The sequence below is a fragment of the Dromiciops gliroides genome, chromosome 3 (genome assembly GCF_019393635.1).
Source record: "Dromiciops gliroides isolate mDroGli1 chromosome 3, mDroGli1.pri, whole genome shotgun sequence".
In the NCBI taxonomy this organism is placed as follows: Eukaryota; Metazoa; Chordata; class Mammalia; order Microbiotheria; family Microbiotheriidae; genus Dromiciops; species Dromiciops gliroides.
Genome location: NC_057863.1, coordinates 395,349,266 through 395,361,924, shown reverse-complemented (window position 1 = coordinate 395,361,924; position 12,659 = coordinate 395,349,266). Strand labels below are relative to the sequence as shown.

The 12,659-nt window shown below is 35.9% G+C and overlaps 1 pseudogene; it reads left to right on the top strand.

Annotated features, from left to right (window-relative positions):
• Positions 1–10,828: 10,828 nt before the first annotated feature.
• On the top strand, positions 10,829–11,452 carry LOC122747669 (annotated as a pseudogene).
• Positions 11,453–12,659: the final 1,207 nt, after the last annotated feature.

The following is a 12,659-nucleotide window of genomic DNA, read 5'->3' as shown; positions in this document are numbered from 1 at the left end:
GCGGATTTTTTTTTCCCATTTGTCCAATTGTATTTCTTAAGGAATTGTTTTCTTCAATTTTTGTGCTTCTTTTTCAAAGCTGTTGACAATTTTTTCCCAATTATATTTTTAAATTATAAAAGTATTTTATTATTTTCCAGTTACATGTAGAGATAGTTTTCAACATTTCTTTTTATAAGATTTCTAATTTCAAATTTTTCTCCCTCCCTTCCCCCTCCCCAAGACAGCAGTTAATCTGATATAGGTTAAATATGTACGATAACATTAAACATATTTCTGAATTAGCCATGTTATAAGAGAAGAATCAGAGCGAAAATGAAAAACATCAAAAAAGAACAACAGCTCCAAAAACAAAAGAAATAGTATGGTTTAATCCACCTCCATATTCCGCAGTTTTTTTTCCCTGGATTTGGAGAGCCTTTTCCATCTGATTCCTTTGGAACTTTCTTGTACCATTGTATTGGTGTGAAGAATCAGTTCTAACACAGTTGATCAACATATAACATTGATGATACTGTATACAATGTTCGTCTGGTTCTGCTCATCTCACTCATCATCAGTGTGTTGACAATTTTTCCCCCATAATTTTTTTTGCATAACTCTAATTTCCCCCATCTTTCTTCTACCTCTTTTATTTAATTTTTACAATCATTTTTGAGTTCTTCCAAGAAGTTTGTTTTGATCTTCTGACCAATTAATCTTCCCCTTTGAGGCTTCACATGTAGAGATTTTGACAGCATTGTCCTTTTCTGAGTTTGCATTTTGATCTTCCCTGTCACCAGAGTAGTTCTCTATGGTAAGGGTTATTTTCTGTTTATTAATTATATTTTAGCCTATTTTGGTACTTTTAAAGTTGAGCTTTGCTCCTGAGGCACAGGGGTACTATCCCAAGCTTCTTGTCCTGGGGGCCAAGGGCCTGAACATTGGCTTTCTTCTCTGAGGCCTTTGGGGCTGGCAGTATCCTAACTGTTCTGGACTTGCTCTCTCAGGTGCAGCTAGGTAGTGTAGTGGATAGACTACAGGCTCTGAATTTGGTAGGACTTGAGTTCAAGTCTCACCTCAAATACTTACTAGCTGTGTGACCCTGGGAAAGTCACTTAACCCTGTTTGTCTTAAACATCCAGATCATCTCCAGTCATCCTGATATATATCTTACCATTGGACACAGATGGTTCTGGAGGAGAGAGTATGGTGGGTGACATTGCACAGTACTTCCTCACTTAAATACAATTCATTGCAAGTCATGGCATCACCTCCCAATGTCATGGTCCTCTTCAAGAATGAAGGATAGGGGCAGCTAGGTGGTGCAGTGGATAGAACACTTGCCCTGAAGTCAGGAGTACCTGAGTTCAAATCTGGCCTCAGACACTTAACACTTACTAGTTGTGTGACCCTGGGCAACTCACTTAACCCCAATTGCCTCACTAAAAAAAAAAAAAAAAAGAATTAAGGATAAACAACAAAGTCTTGTTCTCTATACTGGCCAAGTCCTTCCTGTCATATGGGTGCTTCTCCAGCTGTCACTTTGCCCTCTGCACTGGGTCTGCGGATCCTCACAACTGGCCTGCTGTACCACCAATCTGCTGAGCCAGCAGCTAGGGGCCTCTGCTGCTGATCTGTCCTGTGGCCTAGAGTCTGTTGTTGATTTGCCTGCATACCCTCCAGGCTACTGCATTGAGCTCCCCTTTCACCCATGTGAGACAGACCTTTCCTGAAGTCCTTCTAAATTATCTTAAGCTGGAAGATTGTTTCTCTCTGTCTTTTTGTAGGTTCTGTAGTTCCAGAATCTATTAAGAGGCTTGATTTCAGCTAGATGGTACAGTGGATAAAGCAGTGGCCCTAGATTCAGGAGGACCTGAGTTCAAATCTGGCCTCAGACACTTGACACTTACCAGCTGTGTGACCCTGGGCAAGTGACTTAACCCTCATTGCCCTGAAAAACAAAAAAAGAGGCTTGATTTAATATTGTTTCTGAGAGAAACTTGGGAGAGCTCAGGCAACTTCCTGGCTTGCCTTGGTCATCTTGGCCTTTCTCCTGTTTCCTCATATGTAAAAATGAGTTGGAGAAGAAAATGGCAAATCACTTAAATGTCTTTGCGAAGAAAATCCCAAACGGGGTCATCAAGAATTGGATATTACTGAAATAACTGAAAAACAGCAACAAATATTAGCACTTATTATTTTTACAGCCTCTTCTTTGTACAGAAGAGGAAACTAAGACCTAGAGTAGCTAAATAGCCTACCCTAGCTGTTTGGGTTAGAACTGATAGCAGCATCAATTAGAACTCAGGTTTCTTACTCTAAATCCAGTGCATATATTGGTTATGTTGGGGAGGGGAGAGTTATCTATTTAGGAATAAATTTAGGAGAAAGGTGAATCTTTGAAACAGCTGCTGTGGGGATGGTGAGAGGAATCAAAGCGGGGAGGGGGGAAGGATTGATATCCCTCATATGAATTTTGTTTGCTGTTACTAAAGCACATAGTTTCCTAACATTTTCCCCTCTATCTCAGATGCACCAGAATGTAATATACTATTTCCCTATATATTCTGGAATTTTATCTACTGACTTTCAAATGCAAAGGAATTGAATCACGGTAGATGATTAAATACAATGAATGTTTTTGAAGGTATATAAAAGTCTTTTGTGATTGAGTTTAGTTTGAATTCATTGTAAAAAAAGGAAACCCATCAATTTTATATTAATCAGATATCCTAGATCTACTTAATATTTGAAATTAAATTATGTAGTAGTAGTAATACTCACTTTTATATGACCCTCTCCTTTTGATTCAAAATGCTTGAAATGTATTCTTCATTTTATTCACCAAGAATGCAAAGCATATAAGGAGAGTATTGTAACCCTACTGAAAAGGAAACTGAGGCACAGAGATTATTAAAGACATACCTATGGCCATGACCATATGATAAGCTCTTAGCATAGCCAGAATATTTCTATTTATTCTCATTGGTGAGTGAGCCTTTGATTAGAATACCTTAATTACAATCCACTCAATAAACTAAAGGTTCTTCTAAAAATTAATTTTTCATTTTCATTTGTTTTCTTGTCCTTTCTCTTCTTTGGCATAAATCTTGGCTTCTTGGTGCACTTTTTTCAATTCTAAGAAGTCAGGGAATATAGAATTTAGAAATCCACTTGTGTCCTTTTTGGATTTACTTAGAGAAAAGGAAGAGATAATGAGCCAGAAAGCAAAATGGAAAGGGCAAAGCTGGGTGCTTTCATTCAAACAGGAGTAACTGTCAAGAAGAAATGGGAACAAAGGCCTCTTTTCATCTAGTCCTGTCATCTATTGAGAGCTATAAATTTAATGTCTCCCATGTACCTTATTAGAATGTTTTCCCCATAAAATATATTCATATATATATATATACACATATATACATATACATATACACACATATATGTATATGTGTATGCATATGTGTATCTATGTATGTGTATATATACATATACACACACACATACATACATATATATATAATTTAACAAACATTTCTTATTAAGGACATTCACTGTATTGGTACCATCAAAAACATTTTAAAGAGAGAGAAGAATATATAGTCATTCACTTTGAGGAACATACTATGTATCTAGGTATACAATGGGATATAAATGAACTCTCTTAAAAATTCTTAACTAGCCTACAATTAGTGATAGAGGGTAATGAATAGTGTTTGGGAATGAGAGTCAGGAAGATCTGAGATCAAATCAGTACTCAGCTATTTATAAACCATGTGACCTTTACAAGGCAGAGCCATATAAATACACATTAACAAAATAGAAAAATATAGGAATAAAGAACTGATTATGCATTTTAAAATTAGAATGTCAATGAATAAACAAACCTAAAATCAGCACAAAAGAAGAGATATGGGTGATTAGGGGATAAATAAGCTGGAAACAAAAAAACCCATCTTTACAAATGATAAATAAAATTTAAAGCAATTTTTTTAAAAGACTAATAAAATTAAAACAATTTTATCCATTCTGCTTAAAAAGATGGCAAAATATCAAATAAACAATAAAGCAAATGAGCAAGGTGAAATTACAAGAAAACCAGAAGAAAAAAAAACAATAAGAAGATCCTATTAGATGTAGTTACTTGCAAATAAAACTTAGAACACAAAAGAACGGGGCAGCTAGGTGGCACAGTGGATAGAGCACTGGCCCTGGATTCAAGAGGACCTGAGTTCAAGTGTGACCTCAGACACTTAACACTTACTAGCTGTGTGACTCTGGGCAAGTCACTTAACCATAATTGCCTCACTTAAAAAAAAAAAAAGAACACAAAAGAACTATAGTAATAGCCTCAAAAATAAAAACTGCCCAAACCAATAAGATTAATAGAGTTCTTGAATAACCCAACCAGGTACTCCTGACTCCAGGGCCGGTGCTCCATCCACTGTGCCACCTACCTGCCCAATCCTTGTCTTGATGGATACACAGAAGAATTATATCAAAGTATTAAATAATAATTTATATCCATAGTACCCAAACTGTTTCCTTCATAAAAATGGGGATTACAAGCATATCTAACTCGGAGCATTATTTTAATATTCCAATGAAATTACTTACACAAAACACTAAAGAAATAATAGGTAATACCATTTTAAATGAGGGCCACATATATGTAAAGAAAATTTTTGAGTATGTTTAGAATTTATCATTAGGGGAAGATCACTATAAGAGTAGAATTTTATAGGGAAGTTTTCACGGAAGAGGTAAATTCTGAGCTGGGTCCTGATGATATGAGGTATAAATAGAAAGGCAAAGGATATCCAATATTTATTTACTATGAATTACTAAGTAAATGATAGTCATTCATTTTTATTAAGTGTGTACTATATTCCAGGCAATATGTCAAGTCCAGGGAAATAAATAAGGATAAAGCAAAACAAAACAAAAAAATTCAAAGATAGCACCTCACCCCAGGGGGATGCCATTCTAATGGGGGAAGACAAAACATAAAAGGAAGCTGAAAAGTGTGGGGAAGGTTAGGGCAATGTCAGTCAGAGTAGTCTCAAAGTAGTACAGTCTTATAGTTAGTTGTTTTCTATCTTTATTTAAGAGAACCAAAATGACATCACTATGTTGGAGGAAAGGTATAGCATGTACAACTGTGGTTGATCACACCAATATGAGTTTTGGAGGTTCCACCACAGGTCAGGCATAAATAGTCCATATGAACATTTGGGGTGGAGATTTCTCTATATTTGTGGATCTCACAGTTCTTTGAAACTACTGGAAGTTTTCTTTGCTCATAAAAAACAGAGACTTCTTTCATGTGACTACACCATGTTGGGTAGTCCTGTGCCAGTGCCTCCCATGTATCACAATTAATTCCAAAGTTCTTCAAAGAAACCTTGAGAGTATCTTTGTATTGCTTCTTCTGACCTCTGTGTAAGTTCTTTTCTTGTGTGAGTTTTCTGTAAAAATAGATTTTGGAGGGTAAACTAAAGCTTGGGATTGCAACAATATGGCCAGCCCATCAATGTTAAGTTCTCTGCAATAGAGTCTGAATCTTGGCACTTCAGCTTGAGAAAGGAACTCAACATCCTGTACCCTATCCTGCCAGGTGATCTTCAGAATCTTCCTAAGACAATTTAAATGGAAGTGATTCAGTTTCTTGGTAAGGTACTGGTAAACTGGTTTAGGTATCATATGCATACAGCAATGAGATCAACACAATTCTCTGTAAATCTTTAGTTTGTTAGAAAGCTTAATACCACTTCTCTTCCACACTTTCTTTCAGAACCTCCCAAACACTAAGCTAGTTCTGGCAATTCATGTATCAAACCAATCATCCCTGGTTAGTATATTGCAAATGTAAGTGAACTTGTACAAAGAATTGGAATTCCATGGATAAGATGGTGTGATGATGTTGAATTAAAAAGCTCTGTTTCAGAGGCAGCTAGGTGGCACAGTAGATAAAGCATTGGCCTTGGATTCAAGAGGACCTGAGTTCAAATCCAGCCTTAGACACTTGACACTTAACTATCTGTGTGACCCTGGGCAAGTCACTTAACCCTCATTGTCCTGAAAAAAAAAAGATCTGTTTGCTTGGTGGTGATTGTTAGGCCAATATTAGAACAAGTGACAGAGAATTGATTCAACTCTGGTACATCTCAGCCTCAAAGGATGGACTGAGTAGAAAAACAACTGTGAACAAAAAGTCACCCACCAAGTCCCTCTCCAAATTAGTCTTTATTTGTAGCTATTTCAAGTCAGCGTGGTAGCTTATTTTGATGCTCTTTTTGTCCTTGTTAAAGGAATTTGACAACATTATTGAAAACTTCATGCTAAAAAGCATGGGAGCAAGCACATGGCTTTGCTTCACTCCAATGGTGATTGGGAAAGCATAAGAACATTATCGATTATCCAGAATCTGTTCAAGCTTGCCATCATGAAAATAGTTATAATACTAACATACTTCTCTGGGGTGCCAAATTTTTCATGATATTCCACAAGCCTTCATGACAGACAGTATTAAAGGTCTTGGTCAAATCAGTGAACATTATGTACAGAGCTCTATTCTGCTCTTGGCATTTCTCCTGAAGTTGTCAGGTGTCAAACAATATGTTGGCCATTTCTTGGCCCTTTTTGAAGCCACACTGGTTCTTGTGTAGATGACCATTTTTCAGGTGAAGTATCATCCTATTAAGCAGGACTCTGGCAGGAATCTTGCTGGCAATGACTAAGGAACAGAGCTTCCTGTGATTATCCCAGAACTTCTTCCTTTTTCCTTTATAGATATGAAAAGTGAAGGCAACATTGAACTCCTTGGAGTTAACCTGTTCAAGCCAGGTGAAAAATGAGATGTCTGAACTGGGTTCTCTCCTAAAATGGAAGCTTGGAGTTTATTGACCCACACTCTACTCAGAGGCAATGATGAGACAATTAAGAGACAAGAAGAAACATGCAGAAGTAGATAGGGAATTGACTTCTGAGCTCCAAAGAAGTGAATTTAAGTCCTGCTTCTGACCTAAACTAGGTTCCTGGACAAGTCATTTAATCTCTCAGGGGCCCTATAGAACTATTTTTTAAAAACACACATATCTATAGTTATGCATGTGCTTACACAGTACACATCTCTCTTTCTGTCTTTGTCTCTGTCTCTCTGTACTTCTTCGTCTTTCTCTCTATCTATATATCATATATATGCATATTATGTCGTATATTATTGCATATATTATAAACACAGAGTATATGACCATGTATTTGTCTGTGTGTGGGCAGTCTAGATATGGTGCTTATTGCTGGGGTCTACACATATATAAACACAAAAACTACTATTATATATGCACACATAATCATAGTTTGAGTATATATACCCATATGTATATATATACATATATTTTAATAAGTATATACAAACATACACTGTGTTTGTATGCATGCATGTATGTACATATGGTTCATTATAAGTACTGTGCTTGGTACGAGTAATATACACTTATGCATACACACATGTATGTGTGCATATGTGTGCGTGTATATGTATATATATATATACACTACATATTTATGTATTTATGTATAATGTGTTTGGGACGGAGGCAGGCAGTAAGGTTTATTCTGTCACATACGCAAATATAATTAGAAAGGTGTTAAAATAGCATTGTAGAAGGAAATAAACTCAAATCCCCATTTTTAATAGTATTTCTAATCCATTTTGATTATTATAACATTTTAAATTTACTTTACAATGATCCCCTTGAGTAAAGTTTCTCATTTTTTTTTCAAGAGAAAAGGACATTTCCCTTACGCAGGAAATTTACATTGTATTTAACAGACAACACCATGCTCTATACTGAGGGACCACTTACACAGTGAAAGGAGTCTAGTTTGCATGTGTAGAAAATGTTTGTGAAAGTCAAAAAGAAAGGAAAAACATTTCAGGTTCTTTGGATTATTATCTTTTATCCAGGTGGGGAGAAATAGGGGTTAGGGGAGTATTGAGAGATGGAGAAGGAAATTTTTTGAATGAGAGGCAGTATAGTGTAGCAGAAAATGTTTTGTCATTGTAATATAGAAAGAGTTAGATTCAAAACCCACTTCAGGCATTTTATTAACCATGTGAGTTAAACAAATCATTTCCATCCCCTCTCTTATCCTTAGTTTCCTCATTGATAAAATTCGGGGGTTGGACTAGGTTGCACCAAATACCCCTTAGACCTCTAACTGTTTGCTCTTGTGATTATACCAGTAACATCATGTACTGGCCCTTGACTTACTAATCCATGATTTTCTGTATTTTTTAATTTTTCTAAAGCTATCATAAAAGTAATAGTCACTGGCAATCAAGCACTATCAATTTTTAGAACTGCAAGATAATCAGATCAGTCTTAGAGATTAAAGCTTAAAGCTGGGGCAGCTAGGTGGCGCAGTGGATAAAGCACCAGCCCTGGAGTCAGGAGTACCTGGGTTCAGATCAGGCCTCAGACACTTAACACTTACTAGCTGTGTGACCCTGGGCAAGTCACTTGACTAAAAAAAACAAAACAAAACAAAAACAAAACCTTAAAGCTGTATCAAGACTGTTGGGACACTCCATTTGTGTGTATTTATGTGTGCATGCATCTGTGGATGTGGGTATGTACACACCCATACAAAGTTAGTTCTCACTTTATGTAAGTGGGCTATTTTGCAGATCACTACATAAAGCAATTTTTACATAATGCAAATTTGCCTGTGGGTTTGGGGAAATGAAGCATGGTTGGAGGCAGGAAGTGGACCATGAACCAATGAAAGGAGTGACAGGAAAATATTCAAGGCCATGTGGAGTCTGGGGACAAGGAATGGAGAATAGGAGAAGCAACAAATAGGGATCAGGGCCAACCACAGTAGGGCCTGATGTAACGATTGGAATGACGGCACCTGCTGGATACTTACTGTAGAAGAGTTCTGCCCATGAAGCGAAGGTCTTTGAGGGCAAGACCAGGAGTCTTTTCTTTGGGAGGAAGTGACGCGGACTAGTGGGAGGAGGAAGGAAGAGACTGGCGCTGACTCTGGGGCTCTTTCCTGAGGACGCTGGCGGAGAAGGGAGCTAGAAATGTGCTCTCCCTTTAATAGATAGGAATCTGGGCCTTTCTCTCTCTCTTTACCAAATTCTTATTCTCCTTAATAAATGCTTAAAAGTCTAACTCTTGCTAAAGCTTATAATTTATTGGCGACCACTCATTAGATATTTTAGACAGTTTAGCTAGAATTTTAGCCCTTAACACTGACTGGAATGGAGAGAAAGAACATGCAGGGCAGACATGTGGAGGACAGATATAGACACAGACAGAAAAGGATGGGCAACATGCAGAGCCAGATATGGACACATGGTACTCAAGCAAAGAAAAGCAGAAGACAAACATGGCACCTGACATGCAGGTGGGTAGGTGAAGCAGGAAAAGAGTTCTCTCTTAGGCCTAGAAGTCTCAAGCCAAGTCCATAATTCACAGTGTTAGAAGTCTCTCCATGCCTCAGTTCTTCTGCTTTCACTTAGAAGGTTTTTTTTTTTTTTCCTTTGGAGGGGGTCAGTTGAGAGGAAGAGGATATGGAGCACCTAAATCAGCAGGAACAGAGAGAGAAAGCCAAGTGGTGTAGAGTGAAGTTAACATAGCTGATTTTTTTTGGAAACTGGATTTCATTCAGAATCCTTTATATAAAATTGAATATGTGTGTATGTGTGTATGTATCTATGTATGTATCTATGTATTTACATAAAGAAAGAACAGTCTGTATGCTTATGTCCATTTGTGGAAATGGGTGCATTTTAGAAACTGTGTTTAGTGCTAGGGATATTAAACTGAAATAAAACCCAGTTTTATTTCTCTCTTGGTTTTAATTTCCTTATCTATAAAATCATGGCACTAGATTAGATAGCCTCTGAGGTCCCTTATAGCTCTCAATGCATGATCTTATGAACACAGCAGTAAGACCAGATATTGACTCTTCACAATCTACCAATGCATCACTGTTATGCTTGTTAAATGTCTAGAACCAATCTTGATAATATGAGTCTTTGACATCATGATCTCTCAGGTTTTGGAACTGGAAAAGAATTTTAGAGTATAGCAAAAACAAAACAAAACAAAAAAACAAAAACAACAACAAAAAAAAAACAACTTGAAAAAATGAAGATGGGAAAGGCATGAGAATATCTACTCTTCACTCTCTCAACATTAGAATGAAAACACATTAATTACAAGCAATTGAGAAGAAGGCTAAACTGAATTACTGGGAAAACGTGAATTATAGATGATTTTTAAAGAAACCACTTTTATTAATTTCAAGTATATATGGTAACTGGACACAATACAACAGAAAGTTCCCTAATATAAGTCCCTAAGTTTTAATCAACAAATAAAAATGAGGTCCTCTATGCAAATGTATGCTTCTTATGAGTTTTATTTAGTGTATTTGAAACTATTACCTTGCTAGTTTCATAGACACATACATAAATACACACACACACATATACATATATATGATTCTTATTTATACTATTCATTTTATCCTCAAAATTTTTGTTACTACAAATAACATATTTGTGTCAGTGGCAATACTATTCATTGAAATGCATGCACTCTAAATCTCAATGCAATTTTTCATTCTTTTCTGTTCCTCAAATCTTATATCAAAACAATTCTCAAATCTTTTCATTTTACTTCCATATTAAATCCATAATGTATTTCGTTCTATCCATTTCCACTATTATATTTCAACTTTTATTTTTTTTTATTCCAGATTTGAGAGAGAAGGGGAAACACTGGAGTGAAGTAGTCAGCTGGTTAAATAACTGCAACCAGGGACCAGAATGGATGAAGATGTGCTAACCATACTGAAGATGCTAATCCTTGGGGAGAATGGGGTGCGCAAATCCAACCTTCTTGAGATTTATAGATGATACTTCTGATCCAGAGTTTGCAGCAACAATTGCTGTTGACTTCAAGGTGAAGACTATATCAGTTGATGGAAATAAAACTAAGCTGGCAATGGAATACTACAGTTCAGAAGCGCTTTGGAATACTGACATCTAGCTATTACATATTTGCACAAGGTGTCACAAGAAGAGACAATGTTTTAGGTTGGATAATTGATTAAATGAATTGAAATCATACTGCATGAGAAATGACATAGTAAAATGCTAGCTAGAAACAAATTTGATGAAGAAAACCATGAGGTTGATAGAAATGAAGAGCTGAAATTTGCACAGAAGCATGCTGTTTTAATTATAGAGGATAGTACAAAAACTGTGATGGTGTACAATGTGCCTTTCAAGAACTTGTTGAAAAGATCATTCAAATCCCTAAGCTATGGGAGACAGAATCAGAATAAAGGAGTAAGGCAATCATACAGGGAAGAAAGCCACGGAGGAATTTATGAAAGATATTGTTCTGTTATAAACTCTGAGAAGGTCTATTTTTTTTTGTATTTTTGATCAGATAATGTCATCTTTCTTAAATAAATTTTAACTGCTATTGTGGGGGCCTTGCAGGTTGAATATATTTGTTTTGTATCATGGCAATGAACATTTATAAGAAAACACTCAAGTTCTCCCAGTAAAAATGTTTACCATAAGCATACACAAATTGCACCCTTCAGTCTTTTGTGTAACATAAAATGGGTGTGCATTACTAAGTGCACTCAATTTTATGAGCTACATTCATCATGTATTTTTTAATCCATCCAACAAATATTTTTTGTGAAGCTGTCTGTCTACATTTTAGTCTCCTTTTGGTTAAATGCTTTTGTCTGACTATTTGATTGCTTTGTATAACTCCTAGAAACCCTGAGAGCTATAATAGATCCATTCCTGATGAATTTCATTGCAGGTTTAACAGCATGTTCTTACAGCTTTTCTAGGAAGCTGATGTTAAAGATTCTTTTTAAAGTACTTAACAAAAATCTCAAGATGCAGTGTGACTGAGGCCTGTTTATAGTCACCAGAATTTGTCTGATGATACCTCTAACCTAACAGTGAAATAACACAATTGTGATGTAATTTTTAATTTGATTCAATTAATAAATCAGTTGCTTAACTGAAGTTTTAGAATCATGGCACTTTTGCATGATTTTTGCATGCTTTATTATGCAGTGTCTGAGAGTGGTGGTCAAGTTTTGTTTTCCACCCCCTACTTTATTTCTAGAGGGATATCAAATTAGTGAGTTCATTGTGACTTGTTCTTATTGGACCTAGCACATTTTAAAACCAACATTGTGTTTTTTTTTCTTAAATGATGGCAGTTTCTCTAAGAATCTCAAAGGCTATTTATTTAATGTTATGAAGAGTCATATGATTGCTTTAACTGTTAATAGCTATTTTGACACTTATTTATGTGTTGGGGGATCAGAAAGAAAAGCATAAAATAACAGCTGGAGAAAAGGCATCATATAGCTTCTGGATTCTGATGTGTGGGGAAATCCTGTTGCAATGAAAATCCTGAATTAACTGTTACAAGTAACAGTTGTTTATCAAAACTAAATTGTACAGATTAATAAGTCTTTTCCAAAGTAGAAAGGAAGGAAGGAAGGAAAGAGAGGAAAAAAGGAAAAAAGAAAGAAAAAGAAATAAAAAAGACTTGAATTTCATTAATATAGGAAACTGAGAAGTTAAATTGCTTGCTCAAGCTCACATAGGATTTATA